Source organism: Myotis yumanensis, unplaced genomic scaffold (assembly GCF_028538775.1).
Source record: "Myotis yumanensis isolate MYYU_CA2020_CCGP unplaced genomic scaffold, mMyoYum1.0.hap1 SCAF_2, whole genome shotgun sequence".
NCBI lineage: Eukaryota > Metazoa > Chordata > Mammalia > Chiroptera > Vespertilionidae > Myotis > Myotis yumanensis.
The window spans coordinates 163,827,099-163,837,866 of NW_027223753.1; positions in this window are offsets into that span (position 1 = coordinate 163,827,099).

The following is a 10,768-nucleotide window of genomic DNA, read 5'->3' on the forward strand; positions in this document are numbered from 1 at the left end:
AAGATTTTTATTATTCAGCTTCTATGTTTTGGATTTCATAATGAGTGACTCAAGAAATAAGAATCATTTAGGGAGTTTTCCTTATATCCTGTTGATAAGCCTTACTTTCTGTTTCTTTTTAAACAAAAAAACACATGAGAAATCCTGCCTAACCTATGGTATACTTAGTAAGTCACATTGTATTTCTGCTCCCTCTCTTCCCCTACAAATAAAGTGGGGGATGACATTGAGTAATGATGATTTGAGGTTCCATCACCCTTGAGAAAGGCTTTCTGAAATAATATTTTTAAATGCTGATTTCCACCCAGCTGGTGTGGCTCAGTGTTTTTTAAATTTTTTTTTTTTTTTTTTTTAATTTTAGGAAGGGAGAGGGAGGGAGAGAGTAACATCAATGATGAGAGAGAATCCTGCATGCTGCCTACTGGGAATTGAGCCCACAACCCAGGTACATGCCCTTGACTGGAATTGAACTCGGGACCCTTCAGTCTGCAGGTTGATGCTCTATCCCAGGGTTGGGCAAACTTTTTGACTCGAGGGCCACAATGGGTTCTTAAACTGGACCTGAGGGCCGGAACAAAAGCATGGATGGAGTGTTTGTGTGAACTAATATAAATTCAAAGTAAACATCATTACATAAAAGGGTACGGTCTTTTTTTTTTTTAGTTTTATTCATTTCAAACGGGCCGGATCCGGCCCGCGGGCCGTAGTTTGCCCACGGCTGCTCTATCCAGTGAGCAAAAACGGCTAGGGCTGTGGCTTAGTGGTTGTGCATCCACCTATGAATCAGGAGGTCATGGTTTGATTCCTAGTCACAGTACATGCCTGGGTTGTGGACTCAATCCCCAGTGTGGTGGGAGTGCAGGAGGCAGCTGATCAATAATTGTCATCATTGATGTTTCTATCTCCTCCCTTTCTCTCTCTGAAATCAATAAAAATACATTTTTTAAAAATACTGATTTCCAAAGTTAGATTAGAGGCCTATTGTGATGGGAATAGGCCCAATATTTTTGTTTATTTAAGTGTAACTTGTCACATTCCCTAACCAATGTTTTAAAGGTATTTTATTCATCTGTGCCCCTTTATTGATCACCTTTATCTTTGAAGGAAAGAATGCTTGGAATGAGAGAAGTCAATGAGTTATCTCCCTGCTTCACCAAGCCAAAGAGCAATACAATTCATGACCAAATCTCCCAGGGCAGTGAAGAGCAGGGATGGATGGCTACTTGCTGAAAGGCACATTGTTAAGGGACACTGGCTGTATTTAATTTTGCATCCACTTTTCCAAGCACAATCTATGGGAATAGTGAACCTAAGCACCTATGGAGCCACATGGAATGAATAGTGACTCCCTATACCACTCTGGATTTTAGGTGGCCGTAGCTGAGCCATAGCTTCTGAAATTGTGAGGATCTCCCTACCCACCCAGCTGCTAGTCACCCACTTAGTAGGTTAGAAGAATGAAAGAGCAGAGAAGGTAATTCATAATTCACTAAATATTTTTAAGTACCTGTATGTACCAGGATTTTGCCAAGTCTTAGGGATATAGGGATGACAAAAAACCCAAAATGGTCTATTCTAAAGCTGTTCACAAGCTAGTGAGAGAGCAAATGTGGAAATAGACTACCATGAAACAGTAGAATAGTTGCTTTAATGGAGTTATGTACGAGTTCAAGTGTGGCATAGAGAGAGGGAGTATTTAACTTAATCTGGAGTGATACTTAAACTTGAGCCTTAGAAGTCGAGGAGTTAGTTTAGATCCACCATTCTAGGCAGATGGAATAGCAGGAACAATGATATGGAGGCATAAGTATATCCAGTATATTTGGAAATGGTGCATCTTGGAAGAGTGATGGGAGAGGATAAGGAACAGGAGGACTGGGACCAGATTGTAATTGTCATGCTAAGGAGTTTGGGTTTCATCCTATTTTTCATGGGGAAGCCAAAGGTTTTTATTTATTTATTTTTATTTATTTTAAAATATATTTTTATTGATTTCAGAGAGGAAGGGAGAGGGAGAGGGAGAGAGAGATAGAAACATCAATGATGACAAAGAACCACTGATTTGCTGCCTCTGGCATGTCCCCTACTGGGGATGAGCCCACAACCCTGGCATGTGCCCTTGACCAGAATAGAACTTGGGACCCTTCAGTCCGCAGGCTGACGCTCTACCCACTGAGCCAAACCAGCTAGGACGAAGCCAAAGGTTTTTAGTGGGGGCATGGCATGATCGCTGGTATTTTTCAATGATTACTCCAGCTGCACAAGATAGTAATAGAAAGATGGAGGATGAGTCAAGAGCTCTAGGCAGAAATGATGAGGACCTAAACTAAGGTCACCATAAGGATGTAGAGCAGTGGTTCTCAATTTTCCTAATGCCGCGACCCTTTAATACAGTTTCTCATGTTGTGGTGACCCCCAATTTCATTGTTACAAATTGACCATAATTAAAGCATAGTGATTAATCACAAAAACAATATGTAATTATATATGTGTTTTCCAATGGTCTTAGGTGACCCCTGTGAAAGGGTTGTTCGACCCCCAAAGGGATCACTACCCACAGGTTGAGAACCGCTGATGTAGAGGAAGGATGCGTTTAAGAGATATTCAGGAAGATAAATGGACACAATTTGTATGTAGAAGATGAGGCACTTTTGTGTGTGTGTGTGTGTGGACATTTGGGAGAATAATGGTACGCTTTATTAATATAGGGAACTGAGAAGCAGGAATGGATTGGAGTAGGAGGTCATGAGTTCAGTTCTGTCCATGTTGAACCCGAGGTAGAAATACTCAAAAGTGTTGGAACTAAGTCAGGGGTTAAAGAAGGATTTAGCCAATAGGCCACTAAACAGCGAGTGACAGCTGCTGATGTGTTCTTTCCTCACTTGCTCTACCTTCTCCACTAGACTCCATAGCTCAGGGGGCAGACGGAGGGTATGCCTGGCATACATTGAAAGGACAACAAACTGCCCCTCTATATGGTGGCTTGGGTTTTTGTTTTTTGTCTTAGTTCTCATGCCCTACACCTCTGAGTAACAATCCTAACACTTCAAATATTTCAAGTGCCTCTTTAAAAATTTTTTGAGGCAGCTCAGTAATTTTCTAGCATTTTGTTCTAAGACAAGAACAGAAGAGTAGTAGTTCAGGAGTCACAGGCTCTAAATCCTAGCAGTGTTGCTAGTGTGACATGATTCCTGAGCAGATTTCTTCCCTTCTAGGGCTCTTTCTCTACCTACTTAAAAGAGGAGGTTGACCCAGCTCAATGGTTCTCATTTTGGGATGCCCATTAGAATCCTATGAGAAGTTTTAATTTTTCCAAACAGCTTAATCCTATATAATAAAACCCTAATATGCAAATCGACTGAACAGCGGAACGACCGGTCACTATGACACACACTGACCACCAGGGGGCAGATGCTTAATGCAGGAACTGCCCCCTGGTGGTCAGTGTGCTCTCACAGGGGCAGTGCTGCTCAGCCAGAAGCCTGGCTCACAGGCTGGCAAGCGCAGCGGTGGTGGCAGGAGCCTCCCCTGCCTGTCGCAGGGCTAAAGACCCCTTGGGGAATGTTCACCTGCCAGCTTAGGCCCGCTCCCCCAAGGGATCCTGGACTGCGAGAAAGCACAGGCTGAGCTAAGGGACCCCACCCCAGTGCACGAATGTTGTGCACCCGGCCTCTAGTTGAGATATAATTGACATACAATAAGCTACACATATTTAAAGTGTACAATTTTATAAGATTTTTAAAACATATTTTTATTGATTTCAGAGAGGAAGGGAGAGGGATAGATAGAAACATCAATGATGAGAGAGACTCATTGATCAGCAGCCTCCTGCGTCCCCCCCCCCCCCCCACCCCGCAACTAGGGACCAAGCACACAACCCAAGCATGTACCCCCGACCTGAATTGAACGTGGGACCCTTCAGTCTGCAGGCTAACGCTCTATCCACAGAGCCAAACTGGCTAGAGCAATTTGATAAGTTTTTATATACATCTACAGCCATCACAATCAAGACAGATTTTTAAAAGATAAGATGCCCAGGCAAATTCGATGGGATAGGCGCAGTGGTCGGCAAACTCATTAGTCAACAGAGCCAAATATCAACAGTACAACGATTGAAATTTCTTTTGAGAGCCAAATTTTTTAAACTTAAACTATATAGGTAGGTACAGTGTTATTAACTTAATTAGGGTACTCCTAAGGCTTAGGAAGAGCCACACTCAAGGGGCCAAAGAGCCGCATGTGGCTCGCTAGCCGCAGTTTGCCGACCACGGGATAGGGGAATGGATTCAGGCATCAGTACTTCTCGGTATGTATATTTTAAGTTCCCAGATAATTCTCCCCTGAACTAGGAGATCACCCTTCAGAAGTGACTTTTGAGGAGCCTGAGAGAGGAAGCAAATTCTCTGTTTTATGACCACGAGGAATAAACCTCTAGTCCTAGACCCGTGATTGGCAAGCTGCGGCTCGCGAGCCACATGCGGCTCTTTGGCCCCTTGAGTGTGGCTCTTCCTAAGCCTTAGGAGTACCCTAATTAAGTTAATAACACTGTACCTACCTATATAGTTTAAGTTTAAAAAATTTGGCTCTCAAAAGAAATTTCAATTGTTGTACTGTTGATATTTGGATCTGTTGGCTAATGAGTTTGCCGACCACTGTCCTAGACCAAGAGCAAGTCAAAGTTAGAGGTAGAACCTGTAACACTTCATATCTCCTATTAGGTGAGCTAAATTTCTGCAGTCATTTAAAAGAGGGAAGTGTCCTTATCAGGATTTGGTGTCCTTAGTAGTGTCCTTAGCAGTGGATTTGATATCCTTCCTGAATCAGGAAGGCAATGAAATCTGAGTGCAAAGTCAAAGCTGAGAAGCTGCAGTTGTGGTTTGCCACACTTTAAAATCAAACCTTTTATGTCTTTGGGGGGAACACACACACAACATAATCATTGAAAATTGCTGCAGGACAGAAAACCCGGTGTTATGGGTTGAACTGTATCCCCACCCCCAAATTCACATGTTGAGGTCCTAACCCCCAGTCCCTCAGAATGTACCCTTTTTTTTTTTTTTTTTTGTCAATCCTCAGCCAAGTATATTTTTCCATTGATTTTTACAGAGAGTGGGAGGGAGGGGAAGAGAAAAAGATAGAAACACCTATGTGAGAGAGACACATCGATTGGTTGCTTCCCACAGGCGCCTGGACCAGGCCCAGGGATCGAACCTGCTGCAATCCAGGTATGTGCCCTTGACTGGGAATGGATCCTGAGACCCTTCAGTGTGCAGGCTGATGCTCTAACCACTGAGAAACACCAGTCAGGGTGGAATGTGTCCATTTTTTAGAAATAGGGTCATCACAGATTAACTAATTGAGGTCATACTGGAGTAGGTTGGGCCTCTAATCCAATTGATTAGTGTCCTTATAGAAAGTGCATATTTGAACACAGGAGACTGCCACATGAAGATGAAGGCAGAGATCAGATGATGCAGCAGAAGCCAAGGGATGCCAAAGAGTGCCAGCAAACCACCAGATGCTAGGAAAGGGGCACGGGACAGATTGCTCCCTCACGGCTCCCATAAGGATCCAACTCTCCGGTCTCGGACTTCTGGCCTCCAGAACAGTGAGACAAAGTGTTGTTGCTTAAGCCATCCAGTGTATGGTATTTTGCTATGGCAGCCCCAGGAAGCCAATACACCTGGTAAGCTTTCTCTCTACAAATTGTTCTCTTTCTCTCTGAAGGTAACTTCAATACTGTGTTTCGTTAACTGGAACAAGAGGTAAGGCCAGGAACTATTTCAAGGTGTTATAGATTTGTTGGAAGGAAGTTCTTTTGTCAGGTTATATTTGTAACCCAGTGTTTGTAAAGTATCTACACTAATAAAAGAGAAACATGGTAATTAGCGTACGACCGCTACCCTTCCCATTGGCTAATCAGCATATCCTTATGCAAATTAACTGTCAGCCAAGATGGCGGCCGGCAGCCATGCACTGAAGCGAACAGGGAGGCTTGCTTGCTCCAGTGACGGCGGACTCCAACGTTCCCCGCCTGACTTGCCGGCCTCTCAGCTGCAACTCTAAGCAACTATGTTGCAAATATAGAAGCTAAACAAAACCCCAGAAACCTGCTTTAGTCAGCCGGGCTTCAGCCAGCCGGACCGCAACCCCAGTTCTACCACTTATTAACTCTGTAACTTTGGGAAAGTGATTTCTCTGTGCTTCAGTTCCCTTGCCTGTAAAATGGGCGAATAGTGCTATCTACTTTAAAGGATGTGGTGAAGATGAAATGAAAGGCACATTGAGCTACTTAGAACAGTGCCAGGAACATGGTAAACACATTTCTCATTATTATTACTGAACTGTTCTATAACATGTACCTATCATTAGGAACCAACCATAAGAGGAAAGCAGTGTGTGTGTGTGTGCGCGCGCGCGTGCTCTTCACTCTTCTGTATGTCTGAAATACAATTTAACTCATTTGGTCCTAAAATTAAGAATAGGAGACATTTTTTAAAATATTCAAAACAGCCCTAACCAGTGTGGCTCAGTTGGAGCATTGTCCCATGTACCAAAGAGTTCCTGGTTTAATTCCCAGTTAGGGCACACACCCAGGTTGCAGGTTCAATCCCCAGTCAGGGTGCATACAGGAGGTAACCAATCAATGTTTTTGTCTCACATTGATGTTTCTCTCCCTCTCCCTTCTTGTCTCTTTAGAATCGATGAAAAACATGTCCTTGGTGAGGATTAAAGGGGAAAAAAATGGAAACAACAGAAACTTGGGGTGGTTTAAGGAAAAGGAGTTGAGTATGGAAGTACAGGGGTATCTCACAGAGCTCAATGGCAAGAATGCGGTTGAACTGTCCCTGAGATGTCTCTTTATTCTTTCCCTAAGCATTCCCTTCAACATAGTCCCATTGTAGGCTACCTATACCTCTCCTTCTTTCAAGAGGTCAACCTAGGATGAGATTGGACTCTGAGTCCCAATACCAAATTTCAAAGATCGGTACTCCACTTCTCACTAATGGTCCTATCAGCTGTGGTCATGTCATGAGATGGGGGGTGGGTTCACAAAGTACCTATGACGTCACCAGGGTTCCAGTCTGTGACCTTGGATTAGGGGTGGGATAGGTGGGAGGCAGTCACAAATAAGAGTGGCAGGATACTACAAAAAGACACTAACAAATGTGCTTTTATTTCAAAGTGTGGCCATATAAAGAGCAGTAGTACTTTTAGGGAATCTGAGAAAAGAAAGACAAAGAGGCTCAAAAGTGTGAGGAGAAAATGACATAGAGGGGAGAACAGGGCAACCCCATAGAGCAGGGGTGGGGAACCTTTTTTCTGCCAAGGGCCATTTGGATATTTATAACCTCATTCGAGGGCCATATAAAATTATCAACTTAAAAACTTGCCTGCTAGATTTGGTCAGACATTTAAATAATTCACCTCCAATGCCTTGGCAGGGCCAGACCAAATGATTTCGTGGGCCTTATACTGCCTGTGGGCCAGATGTCCCCCACCCCTGCCGTAGAGGGATGGAGGCTCATGGCAGGACAGCACCCTGAGGGAGAGGACCCATGTTTCAATGCCAGACTCCCTCTCAGAGGCAACAGACACTACCGGGGGGAGAGGGGGTGTTGCTAAATTAAAGGCAAGAATAAGAATCTCGGGTTTTTTGGATTAAAAATAAATAAAGATGCTTCTTGCCTCAAGCTTCTGGTCCCTGCTTTTAAGAGAGAGACTGAAGGATGTTGAGGTTTGAAATTCAAAGGAAAGCCAGCTCAATGATTTGCTTTTTGTTTGGCTGATCTTGAATCATTGACAACCAGCTGCTCACTCACTGCTCATTTTGAGCATTAAAAACAAGGGTAGTTGGCACTGGCCGGTGTTGCTCAGTGGTCAGAGCGTCAGCCCAAGCACCAAAGGGTCGCAAGCTCGATTCCCAGTCAAGGGCATGTACCTTCTTTGCCAGTTCCATCCCCGGCCCCTGTCGGGGCAGCGGGAGGCAACCAATCAATGTATCTCTCTCACATTGATGTTTCTCTCTCTCTTCCATCCTCTCTCTCTAAAATCAACAGATTTTTAAAAAATTTCTTTTCTGGAGACCCCGGAGTTTAATTTTGATTGCTTTTGGGGTACTAATGTGATCTGAGGGTCACAGCCTAGGGTGGGGTTTGGTGATGAGGTGAACTGAGGAAATATTTTAGGGAAAAGACCATGTCTTAGCTCAGGCTGCTATAACAAAATACCATAAACCAGAAGAACAGAAATTTATTTCTGTTATAAACAACAGAAATTTATTTCTCACAGTTCTGGGGGCTGGAAACCCAAGGTCAGGGTGCCAGCCTGGTCAGTTTCTGATGAGAACCCTCTTCCAGGTTGCAGACTTCAGACTTCTCATTGCATCCTTACATATCTGAAAGGAACAAGCAAGCAAGCTCTAGGGACTCTTAAGGGCACTAACCCCACTCATGAGAGCTCCACCCTTTTGACTTTATCTAATCCTCATTACCTCCCTAGAGCTCACCTCCTAATCCGGGTTTTGTAAACATGAATTCTGTGTGGACATATTCAGTCCATGACAGGTAGCAAAGGAATTTAATGTTCAGTTCAACCAAATAAAATGTTCCTGCTTCTCACAGAGTGAAACTTGGAGCTACAGGGTTTTAGACAGAAAACTCCTGTAGGAAGATGGAGTCAGTCATCTGCCCACAGGGGCTTAGGAGGACCTCCCGTCCCATCAGCACCCCCCGTCCCTGCCTAAGCCTTTATGTGTCTCCTGATTTCATGACCTGTTGTGATCTGTCACCCTCACACCCAAGTCCCTGACTTGAGAATTCCCACAAGGAATTAAAGGATCTTCCCTGCAGGAGTCCCTCCCATGAGGAAGCACAGGATATGGTCAAGGACAAGGGTATCACAAGGGCTTGTCCTCTGTGCATCTCTCTTTCAGAGCCTTCTCAGAGGTGGCTAGTGGAAAATTATGATTGAGGCTTTCTTTTTAAAAAATATATCTTATTGATTTTTTACAGAGAGGAAAGGAGAGGGATAGAGAGTTAGAAACATCGATGAGAGAGAAACATCGATCAGCTGCCTCCTGCACAACCCCCACTGGGGATGTGCCTGCAACCAAGGTACATGCCCTTGACCGGAATCAAACCTGGGACCCTTCAGTCTACAGGCCGATGCTCTATCTACTGAGCCAAACCGGTTAGGGCTGATTGAAGCTTTCTTATCTCTTTTTACATTAGAATCATGACTAGCAGCAAGGATCTATATATATAAAAGGCTAATATGCAAAGTGTCCCCTTAGGAGTTTGACCAGGAGACTGGGAGTTCTATCACTTGCTATAATGTGCGCTGACCACCAGGAAGCGGCACAGAACAAAAGAAGACCCTGGCTGGCAGCCGAAAGGCCCCGATTGGCTCTGATCGCTGGCCAGGCCTAGGGACCCTACCCACGCACAAATTTCGGGCACTGGGCCTCTAGTAAGATATTAAGGCCTCTAGTCTAGAGAATCAATATAGAGCTCACACTCCTTCCGTTGTTCACTTATCTCTCCATCTACTAAGTATGGCATAGCATGTACAATGTGGTGCTAGGACTAGGTCCTTGCACTCGGTCTTCATAGATGTTGTGTTTAGTATTTCTGAGCACCTACTGCATACATTACCTTCATTATCTCATTTGTTTATTACAACTCTGGATGGTACATGTTCTGCAGGAGGGTAAGCTGAGACTCACAGAGGATAAGTTACTTGCTATAGTCGCACAGCTTTAAGTTTCAGAGTCTGGATTTGAGCTCAGGTCTCTGACTCAAAAGCTTGGTCACTTTCCACTCAAGAGGGAGGCAGACATCAATGATAGATATCCTATAACAAGGTAAGAGCTCTTGAAGAGGCAGACAAGAGTGGTGGTGGGGTGTCTGACTTGCTTGGAGAGCAGTGGGGAAACTGACAGCTGTTTTACTCATCAGGTCTAGGGAGACAGTGGGAATAACACCTGTCCCTGCCCTCAAGCCACATTCAGGTCTGGGCCAGTTCCTCTCTGCTTCCCTTCTAACCTCTGTGAACTGTTCCATCTTAGTCTGCTTATTACTTATGATCAGCAATAACTACACAACCTGGACCTATGTCTGGATTGCCAGACAAAATACAGGATACCCAATGAAATGTGAATTTCAGATAAATGATTTTTTTTTAGTATAAATATGCCCCAATGTTGCATGAGATATACTTTTACTAAAGAATTATAGTTTGCCCTAGCCGGTTTGACTCAGTAGATAGAGCATCAGTCTGTGGACTAAAGGGTCCCGGGTTTGATTCTGGTCAAGGGCACATGCCCAGGTTGTGGGCTCGACCCCCAGTAGGGAGTGTGCAGAAGGCAGCCGATCAACGATTCTCTCTCATTATTGATGTTTCTATCTCTCTCTCCCTCTCCCTGCCTCTCTGAAATCAATAAAAAGTATATTTTTAAAAAAGACACATCTGTGCCTTCCCTTAAAATAAAGAAGAATTATAGTTTATCTGAAATTCAAATTTCACTGAGTGTCCTGTATTTTTATTTGTTAAATCTGGCAACTTTAAAATCCAGCCAGAAGCCTCTTGTCTAATCCTGACTGTCAGCAGCCTTACTCTTTTCAACCCTTGGCTTTTTTTTTTTTCTTTTCCATGTAGCATCCTGATAGCAGCCTGGCTCTAGGCTCCTGGACCCGTCCAGGATCTCCTCATCTGCTGCTGTACACGTCCCAGCGTGAGAGCTGGGTCTGCTGCTGCTGCAGAGAAA